At 44.3% G+C, this 22,433-nt stretch overlaps 1 protein-coding gene and 1 long non-coding RNA gene across 5 annotated transcripts in view; one reads left to right on the forward strand and one right to left on the reverse strand.

Moving 5' to 3' along the window:
• LDLRAD3 (low density lipoprotein receptor class A domain containing 3) overlaps positions 1-22,433 on the forward strand; it is a 255,995-nt gene that overhangs the window by 208,092 nt on the left and 25,470 nt on the right. The gene's annotated exons all lie outside the window — the stretch shown is intronic.
• Positions 10,949-16,644, reverse strand: LOC145527153 (uncharacterized). Its single transcript, XR_014069538.1, has 3 exons — positions 16,415-16,644; positions 14,664-16,247; positions 10,949-13,925 (listed from the first exon to the last, which is right to left on the reverse strand). It is a non-coding gene; the product is annotated as an uncharacterized LOC145527153 (long non-coding RNA).

A 22,433-nucleotide genomic window follows, 5' to 3' on the forward strand; every position in this document is an offset into this window, starting at 1 on the left:
GTTACAGGTGGGGAAAGTGAGACACAGAGGTTACGTTAGCCTGCCACAGATACCCAGTGGTGGCCAGCTAATTTTGAGAGATGCTTTTCACAGGCTGGAGTGAGTAACAGACAAGCAGCATGTATTTTTTAATAGCTTCTATTCTCTGCAGATGAACGTATTCAAGTTTTTATTTCTTTAAACTTAGTAAGCATGTTTATGATCTGGTCTGATGATTTTAATATCTGAAGTCTTTGTGTCTGTTTCTGATGTCTGTTCTTTCTATTGGTCTATTCATGGTGCCTTGGTACTTCAATTACTTGGTATTTGGGGCTGTATACTGCTCACTGTCTCTGAAAAGTTATTTGTGGGGATTCATTGATGGATATGAGATCCATTCTTCAGAGAGACTTAGCTTGGCTTCTGCTCAGGGCCTGCAGAAGTTACGAGGTCCCCTAGACCACCCACGTAATGCAGCCTCATGATATACAATCCATGAGCTGGTTACCCACAATGACAAATTCCTCTATATCTCCTTTTTTCTACCTGTTGCAAAGACAACCTTCCCTGAAGTCCCCTCAGCAGAAGGGGAGGAGGTTTACCTCTGGCTCATCCTCACTCTAAGAGGAGCCCCAGATCTTGACTTCAGTCTTTGGCAACAACCCAGGCTTTTCCAGATCACCATTGCTCTTGGGAAGGAAGTTTTTTTAAATTTTCTAGTTGCTTCAGTTCAGTTCATTCGCTCAGTTGTGTCCGACTCTTTGCAACCCCACAGACTGCAGCACGCCAGGCTTCCTGTCCATCACCAACTCCCAGAGCTTACACAAACTCATGTCCATTGAGTTGGTGATGTCCTCCAACCATCTCATCCTCTGTCATCCCCTTCTCCTCCCACTTTCAATCTTTCCCAGCATCAGGGTCTTTTCAAATGAGTCAGCTCTTTGCACCAGGAGGCCAAAGTATTGGAGTTTCAGCTTCAGTATTAGTCCTTCCAATGAATATTCAGGACTGATTTCCTTTAGGATGGGCTGGTTGCATCTCCTTGCAGTCCAAGGGACTCTTAAGAGTCTTCTCCACAGTTCAAAAGCATCAATTCTTCTGCGCTCAGCTCTCTTTACAGTCCAACTCTCACATCCATAAATGACTACTGGAAAAACCATAGCTTTGACTAGACAGACCTTTGTTGGCAGAGTAATGTCTCTACTTTTTAATATGCTGTCTAGGTTGGTCATAGCTTTTCTTCCAAGAAGCAAGTGTCTCTTAATTTCATGGCTGCAATCACCATCTTCAGTGATTTTGGAGCCCAAAAAAATAAAATCTGTTACTGTTTCCATTGTTTCCCCATCTATTTGCCATGAAGTGATGGGACTGGATGCCATGATCTGAGTTTTCTGAATGTTGAGTTTTAAGCCAGATTTTTCACTCTCCTCTTTCACTTTCATCAAGAGGCTCTTCAGTTCTTTTTCACTTTCTGCCATAAGGATGGTGACATCTGCATATCTGAGGATATTGATATTTCTTCCAGCACTCTTGATTCCAGCTTGTGCTTCATCCATCCCGGCATCCAGTTGCTTACTTTTTACTTTCTATCACATCTTCAATAATATTAAGATTTTTTAAAAACATATTTTACTCCAACCTTGTAAGTTACTTTTTTCCAGTGGGAAAGTTAGTTGGAAGGATAGCCCACCATATTCCCAGAACTGGCAATATCTAGGCTAGAGTTTAAGAAACGTGCTTCTGTCCACTTTAGCCCATATTAACAGTGATAAAACGAAAAGCTCTACTTCTTGCTTTACTTGCCTTTGCCCAAAATTTTCACTTTCATTCTCCTAGAGTATGTCCAGATATCTGAGATGGCTGAGATAAATGAAATGGCTCAAGTCTCCAAGCAACAGTTCCTTTAATACAATAAAACGATTAGACAGTGCTTTTAGAAGGAAGTCAGTGAGTTGTCATCAAGTTGAGAATCCTTAGTCTCTGGGAATTCAGGACAGCACAGCTATTGAGATGAATTTGGGCTCATCGTCCCCTGGCTATCACCACGTGCCTCTGGACAGAACACACAGGGTGATTTATGCAATGGCACAGGATGGCTTGCGTTCACCACGGAGACAGGTAGATGCAAACTGGAGAGAGTCTTCCTGTTCACCGTTATTGAGAACTGGGTAGACAGTCAGCACCCGGGCTCTGCTGCAAATGGATGAATTGGCCTCTCGAGATGAGGTTGCCAGGGACTCTGAAAGATGCCTCTCTCTCTTTGCCACCTTCCTGCTCGCCCTCCACTCGGCTCCTGAAAGTCGAAAACACACATTCCTCTGCACCTTTGAGGCTGATTTATCAGCCAACTCCTCTGAGAAGAAACAACAAGATAAAAAAAAATAACTCCGGCTGTAAAACACTGTTCTGCCTTGTGCTCTGCTGATTTTGTGTCTAGACAGAGTGTGGAGACCTCTTTGTGGCCCCAGCAATACCTGGAGGTGACTATATATTTACCTCTTTTTAGAAGATCGGTAGACTTGACAGTTTTATGGATTAGACAGAGGCCACGGAGTCTAGCAGAGAAAGCTCCAACCAAGAAGTCAGGAGGTGACACTTTCAACCCTGGGTTTGCCGGTCCTTCCCAATGAGAGAAAGCATAGCCCTGCAGAGTTCCAGTCTTGACAGTATCACTCACTAATTCTGTGACCTTGGGCTAGTTACTCACATCTCTGCCTAAGTTTGTCATCTTTAAAGTGATGATAATGATCAGACTTATCTCATGGTGTTGTTGTGAAGATAAATCATGTAAATTGCTTAGAATATAATGCTTGGCTATAGCAAGCACTCAATAAATGTGAGCTATAGTGATTATTATGCTAGCCCAGAGCGATTATATGCAGGTTCTGTCAATGCCTGTAAAAACAGTCCCCTGTTCCAGTGAGTCATGGGAGCTAAGAGCTCCCATTTTGAAAGGGGAAGTTGCCCGAGATAGCTGGCTTGTTTGGGAGAGCTGGTCTACCTCCAAGGAGCTGTTCGGCTCAGTATGTCCCTGCCAGGCTAACTGCATGTGTGGTCTAGGGTTATCATGTACGTTGCCAAGAGACTTGTGAGTTCCTGAGCCAAGAGACACCCACATTAGGAGTCTGTGGAATCAGGAACTGTCTGGAGGAACGCAGGGAGAGGACGACTACCTAGCATCACCAGGCAGGTGCTGGCTGGGAATTAGTGAGATGGATGGAATATGAATCCCACACCCAGCAACAACCCCTGACCCCTTGCAGACCCCTAGGGTTGGTTCAGTGATCCATTCCTGCATTTGACCACGGCTGAGTGAACCTATCCCCTACAGATCCATGCATCTGCATAGAGCTAGGAGATTGCATTAAAACAAATCCTCTTGTGATTTACCTGGGTATATCCATTTTTTAGAAGTCATTGAACTGCCCATTAAAGATATATCTTATTTCAGTGGAAATGAAAGTTTTTAAAAAGTAAGTTTTCCTTCTGCTTACATTGATAGTGGAACTTGCAGATATGGGCAGGTGGTTGTCATGATCTGAAGGGGATCCTTTTGCCGTCACCAGCTGGGAGGAAGGACGCCAATTGTGTGTCTCTAGCAGAAGCAAGTGACCTGCCCCCACCTCTTGCCAACCCTGGCCTCTGTCTTAACCTCCTCTCCACCACTGGGCTTCTCCTGACCTCTTACTTACTACCTTTACTATTCGTCCCAGACTCCATTTTCTTTTTTACTCTTTCAGGTTTAATCTTTTTATGATTAGAAATAATACATGCATGTTATGGAAAAGATTAAACTGTTCAAAAATGTACAAAGTAAGAAGTAGAAGACTTTCCCCACCCCCAAACCCATTCCCCAGAAGTGGCCACCATGAGTGGTTTGGTGAGAAGGCAACCAGATCTTTTCTATGTATCTATGGTACGTAGATATATGATTATATAGATATATGGATACATACATACAGATAGATATGGTTGTTGTTTTATTTTAGGAATGGAATCATTCTCACGGTTCTGCATCTTGTTTTATCACTTAATGCGTGCACGCATGCTTAGTTGCTTCTGTCGTATCTAACTCTTTGCTACCCTATGGACTGCAGCCCCCTAGGCTCTTCTGTTCAATGGATCCTCCAGGCAAGAATACTGGAGAGGGTTGCCATGCCCTTCTCCAGGGGATCTTCCCGTCCCAGGGATCAAACCTGCATCTCTATGTCTACTGCATTGGCAGGCAGGTTCTTCACCACTAGCGCCACCTGGGAAGCCCTTTATTACTTAATAGTGGGTATCTTTTCATGGCACCACAGACAAAGCTACCACCCCTCTCTTTTTCAAGGATATACTGTAATGTTTGGATATATTTAATGACTCTTTTTCCTACATTCTGACCTTAGCCAAGATGGATACAGGTAGCTCAGCTGTATGCAGACCCACTGTGGCATGGACCCCCTGAAAGAGTCCCCTGTCACTCATCTCTTTTAGGTGACAGTACCTTGGATGTTTGTTTGGGGTGATGTGGGGCCCGGATGTCTTCGGCAACTGATTGGACAGTGTTGGTGGAGAGAGAAACACTGTCCTATGTCATATGTCTGTATGACTAAAGGATATTCTTTTGAACGTCAAAAGGGTGATTTATAAGATTACTGGAGACAAACCTCTCTCCCCTGAAGACAAGCCAAGAGAATGTTAGATTGAATTTCAGGAGATGAAAGTGAGGTTTTAAGTAATAGCAAAGCCTTGTGTGTCTGTAGTATTTTATGCTTTTTGAAGTGCTTTCACAGTCATTATCCTATTTGATCCCACTTAGAACCCTGAAGTGCGTCGAGTTGGTGGTTATTATCTTGAGACTACAGATGAGACCAAGGATAACGAGGAGTAAGAATCAGAGCTGTGATTAATCCCTTTTTTCCTCCTCCTGGCCCAGTGTTCTTTCCTCACTGACAATGCACCCCGGAAGAGACTCTCAGCCCAGACACCCAGGATCCCATCAGCATCACTTACCTAAAAACCTCGGTGCCCTAGATAGTTTTCTTTCAGGGGATTAAGTGGTATCACAACCTACCTTCAAGACTTCCACTTTTAAATGGCAACTTAGACACACACATTTTACCTCTGCTTCCTCCTGCACATCTGCTCACATGATACTTTAAAGGGTAAACCCTCAAGGCCAAAGGAGAGAAGAAAAATCAGGCATAAAGATAGGGAAGCTGGGGAACAAATGGATGGACATACTGACTTCGTGTGCTCAGAAAATGGAGCCCTCAGCTGGCCCTCAGGAGAAGCAAAAAGCAACCAGATTTCCTTCCAGAAGGCCTGGGAATGACAGCATGAGATAACTCTGGAAGCAGAGGTGATGACGGGGCTCCAAAAGGAAGGTTGGTTGGCATTTCATTAGGAAGCTGTCAGTCTCCCACATCTGCTTCCTAAAGGATGGACAACGGCCCCTCACACACCCAGAGGGAACAGTAGAGTTTCTTTTCCAGTGGGGGTAAAGCAGAGGGTCTCAGAATTATCAGGCGCCGAGCACAGTTGAGGTTGGGGGTCCTTTTCTGAAAATGGACATTATGTCTGCAAGTTGACATGATGAACGTTGAAACCACTCATCTTTTTCATCCAGTCATTTGCCAGAGCACAGTCAGCCAGATTCAGGAACCTTCTAGTCAGAGTCTAGAAGAGTCTTTCGTGTGGGAATCTCATGGGTTTAAGGAGTTCTCTCTCTCTCTGCTGTGTGCTCAGTCGTGTCCGACTCTTTTGCGACCCCATAGACTGTAGCCTGCCGGTCTCCTCTACCCATGGGATTTTCCAGGCAAAAATACTGGAGTGGGTTGCCATTTCCTTCTCCAGGGGATCTTCCTGACCCAGGGATCAAATCCGCGTCTCCTGCATTGGGGAACGGATTCTTTAACACTGAGCCACCTGGGAAGCCCAGTTTAAGGGGCTGGAGATCCCCAGTGAGATGGGCCAACTGATTCAACTCATGGTGAGGCCTGTAGCCATCACCTTTCTAGTGCTCTATTCTTAAACGGGAGTGTTCAGCTGAGAATTATCAGACACTTGGGGAAAGCCTTGAATATGAAGAACACACGTACAGCGCAAGGAGGGGTGGAGGGGAGAGGGGGAGAGAGAGAGAGAGAAAGTGAAAAACTCCTTAGAAGAAACAGCCTATACAATGAGAAGAAAACTTTAAAAATAAATAGATAAGAGATAACTGAAGATACTGCATTTTTTTAATTTTCATTTAAAATGAAAGGGGAGGTTGCCCCCCTCCCACCCTTTTATAGAAGTAAGCAGGAAAGAGTTTAAAATATGAAAAAGGTGGGAGGTAAATTTGAGGATCTATCCCAGAAAGTACAAAAACACAGAGAAATACAAAATAAGATCAGAAAGAGGAGAAAATAGAGGACATGGTTAGATTTACACCCAAGTAATAGGAATTCTAAAGAGAAAGGAGAAATGAAGGAAATTCCCCCTGAACCCAAGGACAGCTTTTGGATCCATAAATGAAAGGAAACTTCACCAAGCCCATCATCATGAAATTTCAGAACACTGGGGTAGAAAGAAGATCTTCCTAGCTTCCAGAGAGGGCATTAAAAAAACTAAGTACGTAAATAAAAACATGTTTTATATCACATTTCCAGAGTCAAAATGGCATCTAATGTCATATTCACATTGGACAGAAGTCAGCAGTTTGGAAGTAATTTCAAATTCTGCACCATAAAAGCATTTGCAGAAGTGAGGGAAAAAAGTGACTTCCAAACAGCCCTTTGAAACTACTAATGAATATGTTCCCAAAACTAAGGGGGTAAACCAGGGGCTTCCCTGGTGGCTCAGTGGGAAAGATTCTGCCTGCCAGTGCAGGAAACATAAGAGACCTGGGTTCGATCCCTGGATCGGGAAGATCCCCTGAAGTAGGCAACGGCAACTCACTCTAGTATTCTTGCCTGGAAAATTCCATGGACAGAGGAGCCTGGTGGGCTACCATCCATGGGGTCTCAAAGAATCAGGCATGATTGAGTGAGCACACAACCAAGGAAAAAGAAGACACAGTTATTAGAAACTAGCAGAAGTGGGGCTGAAAGGGACCCTCCAGGAACTGATAGAATACTGTGCTATGCTTAGTCACTCAGTCGTGTCAGACACTTTGGGACCCTGTGGATTGCAGCCCACCAAGCTCCTTTTTCCATGGGGATTCTCCAGGCAAGAACACTGCAGTGGGTTGCCATGCCCTCCTCCAGGGGATCTTCCCAACCCAGGGATCGAATCCAGGTCTCCCGCTTTGCAGGTGGATTCTTTACCAGCTGAGCCACCAAATGGATTTAAATGTGTTGAAAGGAGATTAACAAAGTCCAGAAGAGACTTCCCTGATGCTCCAGTAGTTAAGAATCTGCCTTCCAATGCAGGGAACATGGATTCGATCCCTGGTCTGGAAACTAAGAACCCACATGCTGCAATCTTAGCCTGTGTGGTGTAAGGAAGACCCAGAGCAGCCAAAAATTTTTAAAAAAAAGTCAGGAAGACTTTATATTAGTGACAAATATATAAACCCTTAAACCAATGGAAAAGAAGGGGCTATAAGGAAAACAAAAAGTTTTTCCAGGAAGAAAACTGTTTAAAGCATAATATACTGTGTTGGTGCATCAATGGATAACATTTTCATGATCAAGACAGCAAAAACACCAATTATCTAAAATTACTATCTAACAAGGGGGCTTGAAAGTGGGCCCGCATGGGGTGGCGGCTGAGATGGAGATAAACTGGAATTAAATTCTCCTCTTGCAGAGAGAGAAGTCAATAGCCAATTTCTGAAACAGAAAAAAATCAAGAAGTTGTATCGAATGAACGTTATTTAGAGATACGGAGGTAAACTACAAAAAGAATCAAACAAAATAGCAGGAAATGATTGCTTCTGGGAGAGGAGGGTCAAAGAAGACGATTTCTTCTATCCAGCTTCATGCAGCTATCTGACTCTTTAAATTGTGTGCACATGTTCCTTTGATAAAAAGTGAAAACAGAATTAAAAGAATGCGCTGGTCAGAACAATTGGTCTGGAGCAGCACTTACACTTTCAAAATGAACTGTCGGAGGAAAAGCTCCTTCAAGTGTCTCCAGCCTCCCTGAAGATGTTCCCAGGCATGAAGAACACCTCTGTGCCCGGATTTGTCCCCCAATCTTGGGTCCACCTTGACAATGTAAGCGCAGAGGCAGTGGTGACATTTCAGGAGCCTGTGACCTTTTCTCTCTGCAGGACAACTGCAGGATGAGTGGTTTATTGAAAAATTCAACTCTGAGCATTTTGGTCTACCACAAACCAGAAGGGGCAGCGAGGTGCCCTCTATGTGGGTCTGGGGCCTACAGAAAGCATCCCAAGACCCCTTCGTGGGGTGAGTTGTAATTCTGCCCTGGTTTTCACAGCAAAACCACATGGCATGTATCTGGGAAGCAGGATGAGGATTTATTCCTTTTTCTCTCACCCTCCCAAGCAGCCTGAATTAGGTACATTGATTGTGGCACCTTCCTTTACAAGCTACAAATGCAAAATGTTACCTGGTTCATCTTCCCAGTCCCCTCGGGTGAACAGCAGAGACTTCTTTGCTGAAATGGGATTCTGCTCCATGCTACCAGGCACGTGGCAAATAGATGGGGGAAAGGTGGAAACAGTGGCAGATTTTATTTTCTTGGGCTCCAAAATCGCTGCAGATGGTGACTGCTGCCACAAAATTAAAAGACACTTGCTCCTTAGAAGAAAAGCTATGACAAACCTAGAAAGTGTATTAAAAAGCAGAGCCATCACTTTGCCCACAAAGGTCCATCTGGTCAAAGTTATGATATTTCCCAGTAGTCATATATGGATGTGAGAGTTGGACCATAATGAAGGCTGAGCGCCAAAGAACTGATGCTTTTGAACTGTGGTGCTGGAGAGACTTTTGAGAGTCCCTTGGACTGCGAGATCAAACCAGTCAATCATGAAGGAAATCAACCCTTAATATTCATTGGAAGGACTGATGCTGAAGCTCTAGTACTTTGGCCACCTGATAGGAAGAGTCGACTCATTGAAAAAGACCTTAACGCTGGGAAAGATTCAAGGCAGAAGGAGAAGGGGGCAACTGAGAATGAGATGGTTGGATGGCATCACCGACTCAATGGACATGAGTTTGAGCAAACTCCAGGAGATGGTGAAGGACACGGAAGCCTGGCATGCTGCAGTCCATGGGGTTGCAAAGAGCTGGACACAGCTTTACAACTAAACAACGACAGCCAGACACGTAACCCAGCCAGCCAGGACTGCAGAGACCAAGCGTGTGTTCCCATGAGTGTAGTGGGTCAGAGCATGAGTTTTGGAGCCCACACAAAGTTGGTTCAGATCTTGACCTTGCTTTTTATCAACTGAGTGTGACTCCAAGTAAGTTACTTCACTTCCCAGAGCCTCTATTTTCACCTCCGTAAAATAGAGGTAACTGTAGTACCTACAATGTAGAATGAAATAACACATAAACTATGTCCTTAGTACAGCACCTGTCACATGTGGTGGTGGTGGTGGTTTAGTCGCTAAGTTGTGTCCGACTCTTGTGATCCCGTGGACTGTAGCCTGCCAGGCTTCTGTGTCCATGGAATTTTCCAGGCAAGAATACTGGAGTGGGTTGCCGTTTCCTTTTCCAGAGGCTCTTCAAACCTGAGTCTCCTGCATTGCAGGCAGATGATTTACCAACTGAGCTATGAGGGAAGCCAAAAGCTAGTGGTTACCCATAGAGAGAGAGAAGAGAGAAGGGCTCATTCCCTTCTCCAGGGAATCTGTAGCTATTAACTCACTATTATAATGCCTGCATTTATCAGGAAGGTCACTGAGTCTCTGGGAGTCTCGCTTTCCTCATTTGCAAAATAGGATACTACTGTATCTGAGATTGCGGCGAGCAGTCTGTGAGCCGATGTGTACAGCTTCCTCAGCCCAATACACAGTGACTAGTGAGAGCTGAGTTCATCAAGGCAATTTTTACTTCCTTTCCTGTGTACTTCCACAGCTGCCATCCTCATTCAGGACTACCTTCCTCTTGTCGGGCTGCAGAATCACTTACCTAGCTACTCTGAGTCTCTCTCCCTCTCTCTGCCATAGCTCATCCTCAAACAGTTACCAGGATCATTTTTCAGAAACATCGCTTTTATCCCTTCCCACCCCTGCCAAAGAGCCCACTGTGGTTATAAAATCTAAACACCCAGCCTATTATTTAAAGCTTCACACAGCTGCCTCCTTCACCATTCTCCTGCAGTGTCTCTTTTCTGTCCAAGTGGCCACTGTCTTCCTCATCCAGTCTCGTGTCTTCTGCCTCTGTTGGTTACACACTGTCACAGGCCCTCCCCAGCTTCTCTCATTACAGCATCACTTATTTGAAGAACTGACTTGAAACTCACTTCCATCAGAAAGCCTTCTCTGATCACACTTCTTTATGCCTTGTCCAGCAGCACTTTGGGCTGTGGCCAGCATTGGTCTCCTGCAGTTTCAGGTAAATTTCCCTGGCCAGGAAAGCTGTTGAGTCCATTGGTGGGAAAGAGCATGAGGTTATGGAGTCTTGACGGTTTGGACTCAAAATCTTAGCCTTGTCCACTTACTAGCTGAGAGACCTCGGAAACATAATTTTACATCTCAGGGTTTCACTTGTGAAATGGGAATTTGTAAAATAAATTCTCCCTTTTCTTCCAAGGAGCAAGTGTGATCATTCCCAGTTTACAAATGAGGACATTGAGAAATAAAATAATGCATGAGATCATGATGAAATAACTGCATAAATCCCTTAGCATCACACCTGGCATCTAGTTGCTTCCATATCAGTTTTCTTCCCTCTGTTGTTTCCTATGTGGGTGTCCTGTTCCTTCCATAGCCTTAGTTCCGTAGGTCCAGAGCGTGGATATTTTGTCATGTAACTTACCCTTCTGTGTCAGTATACACTAGCTAACACAGAGGAAACAAACAGGCCCAAATCTCAGCAGTTTAAAAACAATAGAGTTTATTTCTTGCTCATGCTGCATGTCCATTGTGGATCAGTAGGGCAGGCTCTCATTTTAGTTACCCAGGGAGCTAAGTTGCTCACATTTCATTGGCCAAAGTCTAACTTCCAAGGGTACGGGGAAGTCTAATCCATTACCCTGTGTATCTGCAAGGAGAAAAATGCAGGGACATCAGTCAGCTGTCTAATGACTGGCTTGTGCTCCAGGAGCGTACTGCACATATGGGCATTCCTGTTTGAAAGCCTGGTGCCACTGCTGGGTGTGTTGCTCTCTGCCAGGCACGAAGAGTCTTGGTGGTTGGGTACAGTCCTATTCTCTGTGGGCTCACGCTTCTCTCACTGCGATGCACAGGCTTTACTAGAAACCCAGAACAAATTCAGTTGTCTCAAGGTGCGCCCGTTCCTCTTAGCCCTGAGGACACACAAAGAAGGAAGCTTTCTCCTGTATGAAATTATGACCAGTCTTCAAGGACTCCAGTTCTCTGAAGTTCTGCCATCCTCAACTCATTCATTTATTCATTTCCTTATCAAATACTGTACTTACCAAGACCTGCTATGTGCCAAGTGCTATCTTATTTACAATATAGCGATAACCAAGACAGACATAGTCCTTGCCAATTTGACAGTTGGGGGCAGAAAAGGCAGTGACTACAATGGTGGGGAATGCGTTTTGAGTCAGATCACCCCCTGGGTTTGCCTCACTCCCAGCAACCTTGGGTAAGTAAGTTCCTAAACCTCTCTGTGGCTCAGACTTACCATCTGTAAAGTGATAAGCATACTTACGTCACAGGATTATGATAAGAACAGATGTGATGGAGAATCCATAGAAAACATCTCATAAAGATGGTGGCATAAGGTATAGAAAGCCCTTGGTAAATGTTAGCCATGACTCACCACCATCGCCCTCATCATCACCATCATGAGTAACATCAGCATTCAGGACAAATGGTGGCGGGAATTGCAAGGTAATTGAACCAACAGGGAAGATTTTGCAATTCTCTTTAAGAATAATTGTTTGCATGGTGCATGAGTCCATGAAAGCCTGTTTCTCATGCACCTGAAGCACCCCTGAATGGCACCATTACAGTCACACCTCAGCACTGTTCGCAACTAATCCAACTAATCCTCTGTGATTGGCCATTTACGTGGTTCCAACTGATCCGCTGTTATTGTTCGCTGAAGTCCCACCGTCTAATCCCTTTTGAATCAATTCAAGCAGCTTTTCACTGTTAAGGTTCAGACATTGGAAAGAACAGCTGAATATAAATTGAACATTTTAAAATAGGGAGAAAACCGCTAATACTTCTAAAATCCAGACGAAAGGGCTGCAAAGCATCCCTATGATACAGCAGACCAGTGCTTTAGGGTACACTTTTTATAGCCAGATCTTGCTCTGGTTTCGAGGGAAAAATGCATTCTAAGTCCTACTCTTAGTCACTGAGGATACTTGACCAGCAGGGACATGGTGGGTTTGGCAGGAAGAACAGAAGAGCCAGAGAAATACCACTGTTGACTCCCCACATATGCATAAAGTTCTGACATTTCCTCAGTCTGTAACTACTCCTGTTGAGGATGGGCAAGTAAAGGAAGCCCCCGCCGGTCAGTCAGACATCACCTGAATCAAGGACGTACCTGTTCCATAGTCAGAGTATCCCAGCTTTTTGCCAAAGTGTCCACCTCCCCCTCAAAAGAATGTGTTGTCATTGTTGTTCAGTTGCTCAGTTGTGTCCGAATCTTTGTGACCATGAACTGCAGCACACCAGGCTTCCCTGTCCTTCACTATCTTCCTGAGTTTGCACAAACTCATGTCCATTGAGTCAGTGATGCCATCCAACCATCTCATCCTCTGTTGTCCCCTTCTCCTCCTGCCCTCAATCTTTCCCAGCATCATGGTCTTTTCCAATGAGTCAGCTCTTCGCAGCATCAGGTGAAGTGAATGGCAAACCAAGAACAGTATGAAAAGGCAAAAACGTACCCCATCCAAAAAGCTGGCCTCATTAAACCCTGACAGATTACTGCTCTGTTTCACAGCTGCCTGGTAGCTGGATCTGTTTCTAAGCTCTGGCAGGAATCGGAAACATCTGGCTTCAGTGAGTTATTGAATATCTTTGGCATGAGCCAGAGAACGGTAGAAATGGTAGAAACCATGTTCTTATCTTACTCTAAGACACGGGGGAGTTGGAAAAAAGTAATTTTTTTTTCCCACTTGATTTTAAAATGATCAGAAGGGGAGGGTGGGAAAGTTCACAGGCAGCCAGTAAATGCACTTCTGCATTCCATTCACAGGGCGTGTTGTCAGGGTATGGCGCTTCCTGCAGGCTGTGAAACGGGGTAGCAGTTTAACCATATCAAAAGCTTAATGAAGTGAGGCCCCATCTCATCAGTATTCAGGGTGGCACTGACATGACATCCACTAATCCTAAAACAATAAGCTATAAGGAGACGCTTTCTTTCTTGGTTTGAAATGAACAGAGCAGCCTGAGTTCTTCCACTTTTAGCTCCTGCTTTAACCTGGAATGATGCCAGCATGTTGGGTTTTACCGTGGGGAATTCATATCATGTGAAAAACTTAAATCAGGTCTGTCTGCCGGGACACGTGGTCCTAATCGGTTAAATATCTCTAGCTAACAATGCACACGGGGTCCTCTAGCTCCACAGACAGTCATGTTCTGCTAAGACCAGGCAGAGATAACTGCTTCTGCCTGCCTTTTTAGGGAGGAAACAATAATTTTCCATGCCTACATGGTTTTACCCAAATCCTTCACTCACAGACAAGGCACTTGGCGTGTCTTCACCTTAGTGGTAGTACACTGCAAATTCTCAAAGGCTGGATATACTTACTGTGAGCCTGGGAAGGTTTCAGATGAAGGATTGACTTTCTCTTTGATTAGCTAATTATGAGGAGCCAGAACCCTTGACTTTATCAAGTTATGGGAACTTGAGTCCAGAGTCTGGCTGTAGGGAGAATGACATTGAGCCCTGTCAGTCCCTACTCCCTTCTGGATTCAGGGAAGTTAAAACATTGGGGACTTATTTTAATGAATGAACCCTGTGTGGAATATTTTTCTATAGAGTCAAGCACTGCCATCTGAAAAAGAAAATTTCTTTCCAGAAAACTCTGATTTTTCATAACTACTTCTTTCATTCTGCTGGTTCATTCCCAGAGGAGTGTTTTGTTTTGTTTTAATTTCCCTTCATCCAAAAAAAGGAGATAGTGTTTTTAGGATTCTAAAAGGAATGTGTGATTGATCTTTCATTTAACAAATGTTGATCGGGCACCCATGAGTGCTAGATAAAGTTGCTGAAAAAAGGGCAGTGCAATATATAATAGCTGTTCCGAGCATGGACTCAAGAGCCCAGCGGCCGGGGTGCACATCCTGCTTCAGCCCTTAGTGGTTGTGTGAGGTTGTGCTGGATACACAGCCTTCCTGTGTCGTGATTTCCCAACCATAAAACGGGGATGTCAACCATGCTTGCATGCGTGCTCAGTCACTTCCGAGTCTTTGCAGCCCCATGGACTGTAGCCCACCGGGCTCCTCTGTCCATGGGATTCTCCAGGCAAAAATACCAGAGTAGGTTGGCATGCCCTTCTCCAGGGGATCTTCCCAACCCAGAAGTCAAACCCACATCTCCTGCATTGCAGGCAGATTCTTTACCCACTGAGTCACCTGGAAAGCCCCCAATCATGCTTACCTCACTCTAAAGTCCTTAGAATAGCACCTGGCATTTAATAAGTGCTGTGTGTCAGCTCCACTACCAAATTTGCTCCTGCTGCTATTATAGACATCATCATCATCATCATTATTAGATGATAGGAACAGAGTTGTCTAAAAAACAAAACAGAATCCACCATGATCTCTGTCTTTATGGGGCACAGAGTTTCCTGGGAGAGGCAGACAGTACCTAAAAGATTGTAGTGAAAGTGTAACTGTAGTATGTGTTATGATAAACAGAGAGAGAAGCTAGCTCCAGGTGAACACAGGTAAGAATTACCCCAATCAGGAAGGTCATCAAAGGCTCCCCTGACAAGGAGATGATTGACCTGAAATCGAAGGAAGGGGAGGCATTAATTCATTAAAAATAATTAATTCAGAAGATATAGGAAAATACCCCAAAAATCTATAATTTATCTATCTAGTGAAAACCACTATTAATATTTTACTCTGTAGCCTTCCACTGAATGAATAGAAATGCTTGCTCAGTTGTGTCCAACTCTCTGTGACCTCATGGACTGTAGCCTGCCAGGCTCCTCTGTCCATGGGATTCTCCAGGCAAGAATATTGGAGTGGATTGCCATTTCCTCCTCCAAAGAATCTTTCCAACCCAGAGATCAAACCCGCATCTCCTGAGTCTCCTGCATTGCACTCAAATTCTTTATCACTTGAGCCATCGGGAAAGCCCTGAATAGAAATATGCACACGCGTTATCTCATCCACATAAGTGACATCCTGCTTTTATCATGTGCTTTCGTACACCAAGCAACATACCTTGGATACTTTTCTGGGTCCACTGTAAGGACGGAACTCCCAAGAGCTGAAAACCACTCTGCCTTCCCCCCACCCACCTGACAGCTCCTGTCACACCCCAGTGACTGGGCTGCCCTCTATCTACAAGGCTGTGTTACAGCACCCACTTAAAGCCTTCAGATGCCCTGTAGCATACTTTCCTGATATGCAAATAGTATCCAGAAGCTTTATGGCTGTATCTGAACACCTAATTTGAGTTTAAGCTAGGATTTATGGGCTCATCTGGAATGAGAGCCTCTGTTTAATATATGAAGGAAAAATTATACACATGCGCATCACCTTATTTTTAAACCACCTCTCATATTTTGAGAGCCTGAACTCTATAAAGAATCTTTGTTAAGGAATTGTTCCTTCAGTCATAAGAGGGTCCCAAACCTCATATGCCTCTTGGAGGATGAATTGTTTGTCCTGAAATTGCTGAAGGGTCATGTCATTAAAAGTCACTTGTAAAAGAGAGAATTTTGTGGACTCAAAAAAAAAAAAAAAATCAATGGCCTGTGCTCTGTGGATTGGTTTCCTATCTCTTTCTCCTCCGCATCTACTCAGTGACAGATGGGTCATCCTTGCCCTCTGGGTGAGGACCCCTGTTTGTATATGTAGTATACATTCTGTCTCTTTCCAGGTGGGATGATAGCAGCCCCTTGGCCTTGGAACTGTAGCCCACCCCGCTTCCTTTGTGTCACGAAGACGTGTCTTCTCTCTCTTGACTTGGTTTCCATTTACTTTTTCCTTTATACTCTCATGCCTTCACCTGTTATCAGTTTAAAAGGTATAATGTAAAAAAAAATGTAAAAAAAAAAAAAAAAAAGGTATAATGTGAGTAAACCTAGGTCATTCAATAAAAGTATGATACAGTGTTTTACTCTGCCTGCCATAACAAACAGCATAGCCTGAGTGCCTTAAACAAAAGAAATTTACTTCTCACACTTCTAGCAGCAGGGAAGTCCAAGATCAAAGTACAGACAGAGAGGTTCCTGGGGAGAGCTCCCTTCCTGGTGTGTAGACGACTGTCTTCTTACTGTGTCTTCACATGTCAGAAAGTGAGAGAGAAAATTCTTTCGTGTTCTGTGTTATAAGGGCACTGGTCCTCTGATGAGAGCACTACCCTCATAACCTCATTTAACCCTAATGACCTCCCAAAGGCCCCATCTCAAAAACCATCACACTGCAGGTTAAGGCTTCAGTGTATTTGTGAGGTCACATGAATACTCAGTCCCTAACAAACGGGTTTCAGGACTCAGGGTTAAGAAACCAGGTTATCAAGAGACCGTGGTTGGCAGGAGATAAAATCTTAACTATCAGGATGGTAGGGCATCAGGAGAAGGATGAAGAGGCAACATGGCACCGGGTCTCAGCTCTGTCATTTACTGGTTGTGTGAGCTCAGAGATGTACTTAATCTCTCGGAATTTGCCGTTATTTCTCTGTACACGTGGAGTTGGTGATGCTCAGTTGTGAGCTTGTGACAGCTAGTCTTTATTCATTCAGTCAGTTAGGAAATAACTATGGATTGACTGATTGATTATCTGTGATATGTCACACGCTGTGTTAGGTGCTGAAATTAAATGAAACTCATGTATACGTCTACAACCAACTGCAGGACAGGGTAGGCACTCCAATCAGTGATTCCAAATAGATCACAGAAATAGGATTAATGGGGGTGACTCAAAGGAGCTGGGGATAGTGGAGGACTGTGATGAACAAGAGGAGGAGACATATTTGTCTGTTTAGCATGAAAGCAAAGTGTCCTAGATGCCATGTTGCACTTGGATCCTGAAAATGGGTAACAGCAGAGACATTTGAGGGTAAAAACCGGATGGGGTGATAATGAAAGCCATGTGCTATTCTTCTCTGAAGGCTGGAGATGCAATTAATTGAGCATAAAATGGTAAACCCAGAGCCAGAAGATAGCCAGATCACTGGCTGGCCTCTCCACCCATCCTGAGTCTTGTCTTTGTTGCTGTGGTATAAAGATGTGATTCCATGGCATTTATGGGACTGGCATTCGATTATAGCTTGACATGAACAACCCTGCGTCTGGGTTAGAAATAATCGCTTTGCATTTTTAATGCACGTCATAAGTCTTAGTAACCAGGTTTGCCATAATAGCTGGTGGTAGGATTTTTGTTGTGTGGTTTTTCGGTTGGCGGGGGGGAGGGGGGAGTTGTATCTTTTAAATTAATTTTCAATTAAGTTTTGAAAGGACAAAGTATAAAATTAACTAACTTGCAATTAATTTCAACAGTAATTATGCAAAAATTCTAGGCATGTGAAAGATGGGGAGCATGGAATAATTAGTCGTGGATTTTTTCCACTACCATAATTACAGTGATGAATATGTATGAGGCCATTTGGGAAAGGAACGCACCGCAAGCAATTGTATTTAATTAAACTTTTAGCTGGGTTAGCTTGGGGAGCCTGCATTGGGTTTTAGTCTCCTCAAACTATTAGCAAAGTCTCCCCACAAAATAGCCCCCAGACATATAATAGAGACAGTCACAGGTGACTTTTATCTCAGTTTTTCTTTTACTTTTGTAGACTTTTGGCTTTCTTGGATCTTTGTCATGGCATACATCCTTGCCCAAAGTGTGGTTTGAAGAACACCTTGCATTCCCATTTTTGCAGCATATAGGCATAGCCCAGCCCTAGTACACCAGCTGCCCTGTTTCCATGCAGCCTGTTGTCTAAGGCTCCTCATTGGACATCTCTTGGGGCATCCTTTTCTCTAGCACAAGATACAGGAAATATATATATATATATATTAAATCTACTGCTTATAACAAGAATATAGTAACCTCATCTCCTGGGTCGAGCTGTTACTGAAGGCTCATCAATGCTCTGGGCACTCAACACACATTATTCCCTCCCGTCCTCCAAGCCACCAAGGCCTGAGACTTAAGGAGCTTGCCCAGGGTCCCTCTCCCTGCCACGTAAGTGGCAGAGAGAGATTTGAACCTGGCTCTTACTGAGGCTGTTTCCCAGGTGGCTTAATGGTAAAGAATCTGCCTGCCAATGCAAGAGATGCAGGTTTGATCCCTGGGTTGAGAAGGTGCCCTGGAGGAGGAAATGGCAACTCACTGCAGTATACTTGCCTGAAAAATCCCGTGGACAAAGGTGCCTGGTGGGCTACAATCCATGGGGTCGCGAAGAGTAGGACATAACTGAACGACTAAAACAATAGCTTACTAACCTGTTTCTTCAAGTCAGAAAATGAAAGGAAATTCTTTAGTCCTTACTTTAGGCTGCATGTAGAGTTTATTCATCTCTCTTGTTTTTCTGAGGCCACCCTCTACTACAGATAGACACTCTGGGGGTATCTAAGTCAGTAAGACAAGCCCTCTGCCTCCTCATGAAGGATAACACAGCCGAGGTGGTGGTGATGGTGGTACCAGCAGTAGCAGCTACAGTTACTTGTTGAGTCCTCAGACTATTCACCTGTCTCTGTGCTACATACATCATAATGACCATGTCCACTCTTTACCAGCACTCATGAGATGGCTGTTATTATCCCCATTCTGCAGATGGGGGAAAACCAAGGCTCAGGAGTTGAAGTAGCTTGCCAGAATTTCAAAACTAGTCAGCAATACAGCCAGGATTCAAACCTGGGTCTGTCAGCATGCAGAGTCCATTGCCTACACTGGACTTCTCCTCCTGCCTTCAATCTTTCCCAGCATCAGGGTCTTTTCAGATGAGTCAGCTCTTCGCATCAGATGGCCAAAGTATTGGAGTTTCAGCTTCAACATCAGTCCTTCGAATGAACACTCAGGACTGAAATCCTTTAGGATGGACTGGTTGGATCTCCTTGCAGTCCAAGGGACTCTCAAGAGTCTTCTCCAACACCACAGTTCAAAAGCATCAATTCTTTGGTGCTCAGCTTTCTTTATAGTCCAACTCTCACATCCATACCTGGCTACTGGAAAAACCATAGCCTTGATTAGATGGACCTTTGTTGGCAAAGTAATGTCTCTGCTTTTTAATATGCTGTGTATCATCATCTCAACTCCTTTTTAATGTCCATGGGCAGCCTCCAGTTTTGCCCCTGTTGATAAGTGTCAGAGTCTGAGTATCGGAAACCCTGGAAAAATTTCCCCTGGCTTCTAATAAGATGGTATTTGGATGGTTGTGAAGAACTTGAATCTCCAGAACAAAGGACTAAAGAAGGGTAGATTGGGTATAACTGTAATCATTACAGGGTCTTGCGGTCATTTAACACAGAACACTTTCTCTGAGGTTCCATTTCCGAATAACCCCCCAAAGACTCTCTTTCTGTCAGGCTGTGCCCTCTTAGCCAAGACTGTGTTTTGGTTTCTGAAGCCCTCTCTTTAAGGTCAGTGGTTTCTGTCTGGGAGAATATGATTTCTGAAGGCAGTTACAGCTCACCAGAGGGGCTGGGATGGCCCCCATGGACGCTGCTTCCACAGCCCTTTTTCAATTCTCATTAATCTGGACAGCTTCAGTTTTAAAAAAAATTCCATCACACACACACCTATCAGACTGCCATTAGCAGAACCAGGAGAACCTTTCACCAAGTGAAGCAATTTCCTCATTCTGTAGCTAAAGCAGTTCGGGGGCTGAACGTGTTTGTGGGTGAACCTGATGAAGTGAGACAGAAGTGCGTGTTAGAGGGAAATCAGAGGCTCAGGGCAGAAGATCCCAGGTTCCTCTCCATCATAAGTGTGGTGTAGTGGTTCGTCAAGCCTGAGCCAAATCTCTGTGCTGTGTCAGGTGCAGTGTTAAGGAATGAGGAAACTGAGGCACAAAGCCCAACAGTTTGCCAGAACTGGAGAGCCAGCTGGCCAGTGGCCGCACTGGTCCAGGCTCACTCCTCCTCCTGCTGCCCCTGTGCCCTCCCACGATACAGAGTGAAGCTGAACTCATGGGGCTCCTCTTCTCCTGTAATTTTTTAATTTTCTTGTTGTCATTGGAGTTTCTTTGTTAATGGTTTCAGTTTTTCTCTGGTTCTTCATTTACAAAATTTCCAAGTGTCATTTCGCTGCTAGACTTTCCCATCCCCTGCCAGGCAGCCTGTTTAGACCATTATGTCAGCACTTGCTGTGCAGAAGTCTTGAGATGCTAAGGGCCACAGGCTCCTGCTACCTGTCCTTATGCACCCCAGCCCTAATACACAGCACTGTCTTTTCCCCAGGCTCCCAGATCCTTCCTCTTCTTCATTAATAAGTGACCAAACTTCTCTGGGTAAGATTTCTATTTTCCAGGATCAGATGGGACTCATGATCAGTGTTCTCTTCAATTTGGATTTGCCTCACTTTTAATTTTAGCAAATTCTAAGGATTTAGAATTAGGTAACAAAATTCCAGTCCTTTCTTGGTCTCCTCGAGCATGGTGCAGCCTAAGAATCCTGCCGTCAGTGGGTTCACCCCACAGTGACTGTGATCAGTGTGGAAAGCCCAGGGAAGCATGAAGCTCGTCCCCGCAAAGAGGATGAAACCTCAATTCCCCTTTCCTTCAGTGCCTCTGTTTCCTTCTGTCTGCTTCTTGAAACGTGGTTTCCAAGGAGTTGGGCAGTCGGGGGCTTCACAGGGCCAGCCCTGTCATAGTTTTGACCACCAAAGGTGTCCACATTGAAAGAGTAAACATTTATATTGCATCTTTTAACCACAGGAGAACCCATGATGGTGGAAACGCCACAGATAGTATCTTTAGCTTGAGACTCAGTATTGATGGGTCTTCTAAACCAAAGGATGCAGGAAGGTTTGTGATATCTCTTATCTCCTCAAAGTCTTCATAGATCAGAAAATGGTTAAGAGCTTGTTTACCATCCAACTGGTGCTTCAGAATAGCACCAGCATAAGTCTGTGCTTGGAGAAGGAAATGGCAACCCACTCCAGTATTCTTGCCTGGAGAATCCCCATAGGCAGAGGAGCCTGGTGGGTTATAGTCCATAGGGTCACAAAGAGTCAGACACGACTAAGCTACTAACACACGCACAAGTCTGTGCTGTTGAAACCACAAGAGGCGTTTGCAGTCATGACTGATTATGAGGTTTCCTCCTCTGAAGCCAATAAAAAATGCTATTAGCCAAGTTTTCCTTTATCTCCCTCATTTGTGTGTTCAATTAACGCAATTGGACAGAGATGCCGTGGCAAGAGGAGCTTTGCTGGGAATGATAGGGTGGCCAGCAAAATCCTCAGAAATGAGGAGTAGAATATTAGAGTAGAATATTAATTGACATGAATCTGATTGATGCTCCTGCCTGCAAATTTCTGCTCCCTGAGTCTTCCTTGAAGGTTCAATGTTGGTATTAACACCAGTGTCCCCTTGTTGCTCTAGGTGGAACCATCACCAGAAGAAGCTGTCAGTCAGAAGCTATTTTTTATTTCGTCTAAACTTGGAGATTCTGAGATTAGAGAGGAAGATCATGGGGAGTCCAGAAAATTAAATTCTTTTTAGAAAAGGGAACATTCATTGATGAAATATTGAGTGGTGATAATAATGCTTATAATAGCTAATAACTGTGTGTGGTAAGTACTGTGACTGCCAGTTGAGTCTAAACCCATAATTTGAGGCTTATGATTACTTACTGGTTCCACAGATATTATAGAGAACCTAATATATGTGTGTAAGGCTGAATTTAGTGCTTACGAGAGAAAGGGACAGGTTATAAACATGACTGAGACAGGAATCCAGCCCTCAAGAAATTTAGGGTTGTCTGTATGGGAAAGTAGTTACATCAGTAAGTATGCAATAAGGGAGGGAGTGAGCAGGGCCATGACATGGATCCGGTGAATCTGCAGGTGGAGGCTGAAACCGAGAAAAGTTATTTCTAGTTGGAGAGCCTGGGGGAGAAGTCAGGGAGAAAGTGGCTCAGAGGCCATTTGAGTCTTGAGAGCCAGCCAGGAAGTGTACAAGAAGTCATATTGGGAAGGACACAGCAGGCCAAAAGAGCAGCAGCTTTAGAAAGAAAGGACTTCTGAAACA

The sequence above is a fragment of the Giraffa tippelskirchi genome, chromosome 11, assembly GCF_054371585.1.
Source record: "Giraffa tippelskirchi isolate mGirTip1 chromosome 11, T2T-mGirTip1v1.2.pri, whole genome shotgun sequence".
Classification (NCBI taxonomy): domain Eukaryota; kingdom Metazoa; phylum Chordata; class Mammalia; order Artiodactyla; family Giraffidae; genus Giraffa; species Giraffa tippelskirchi.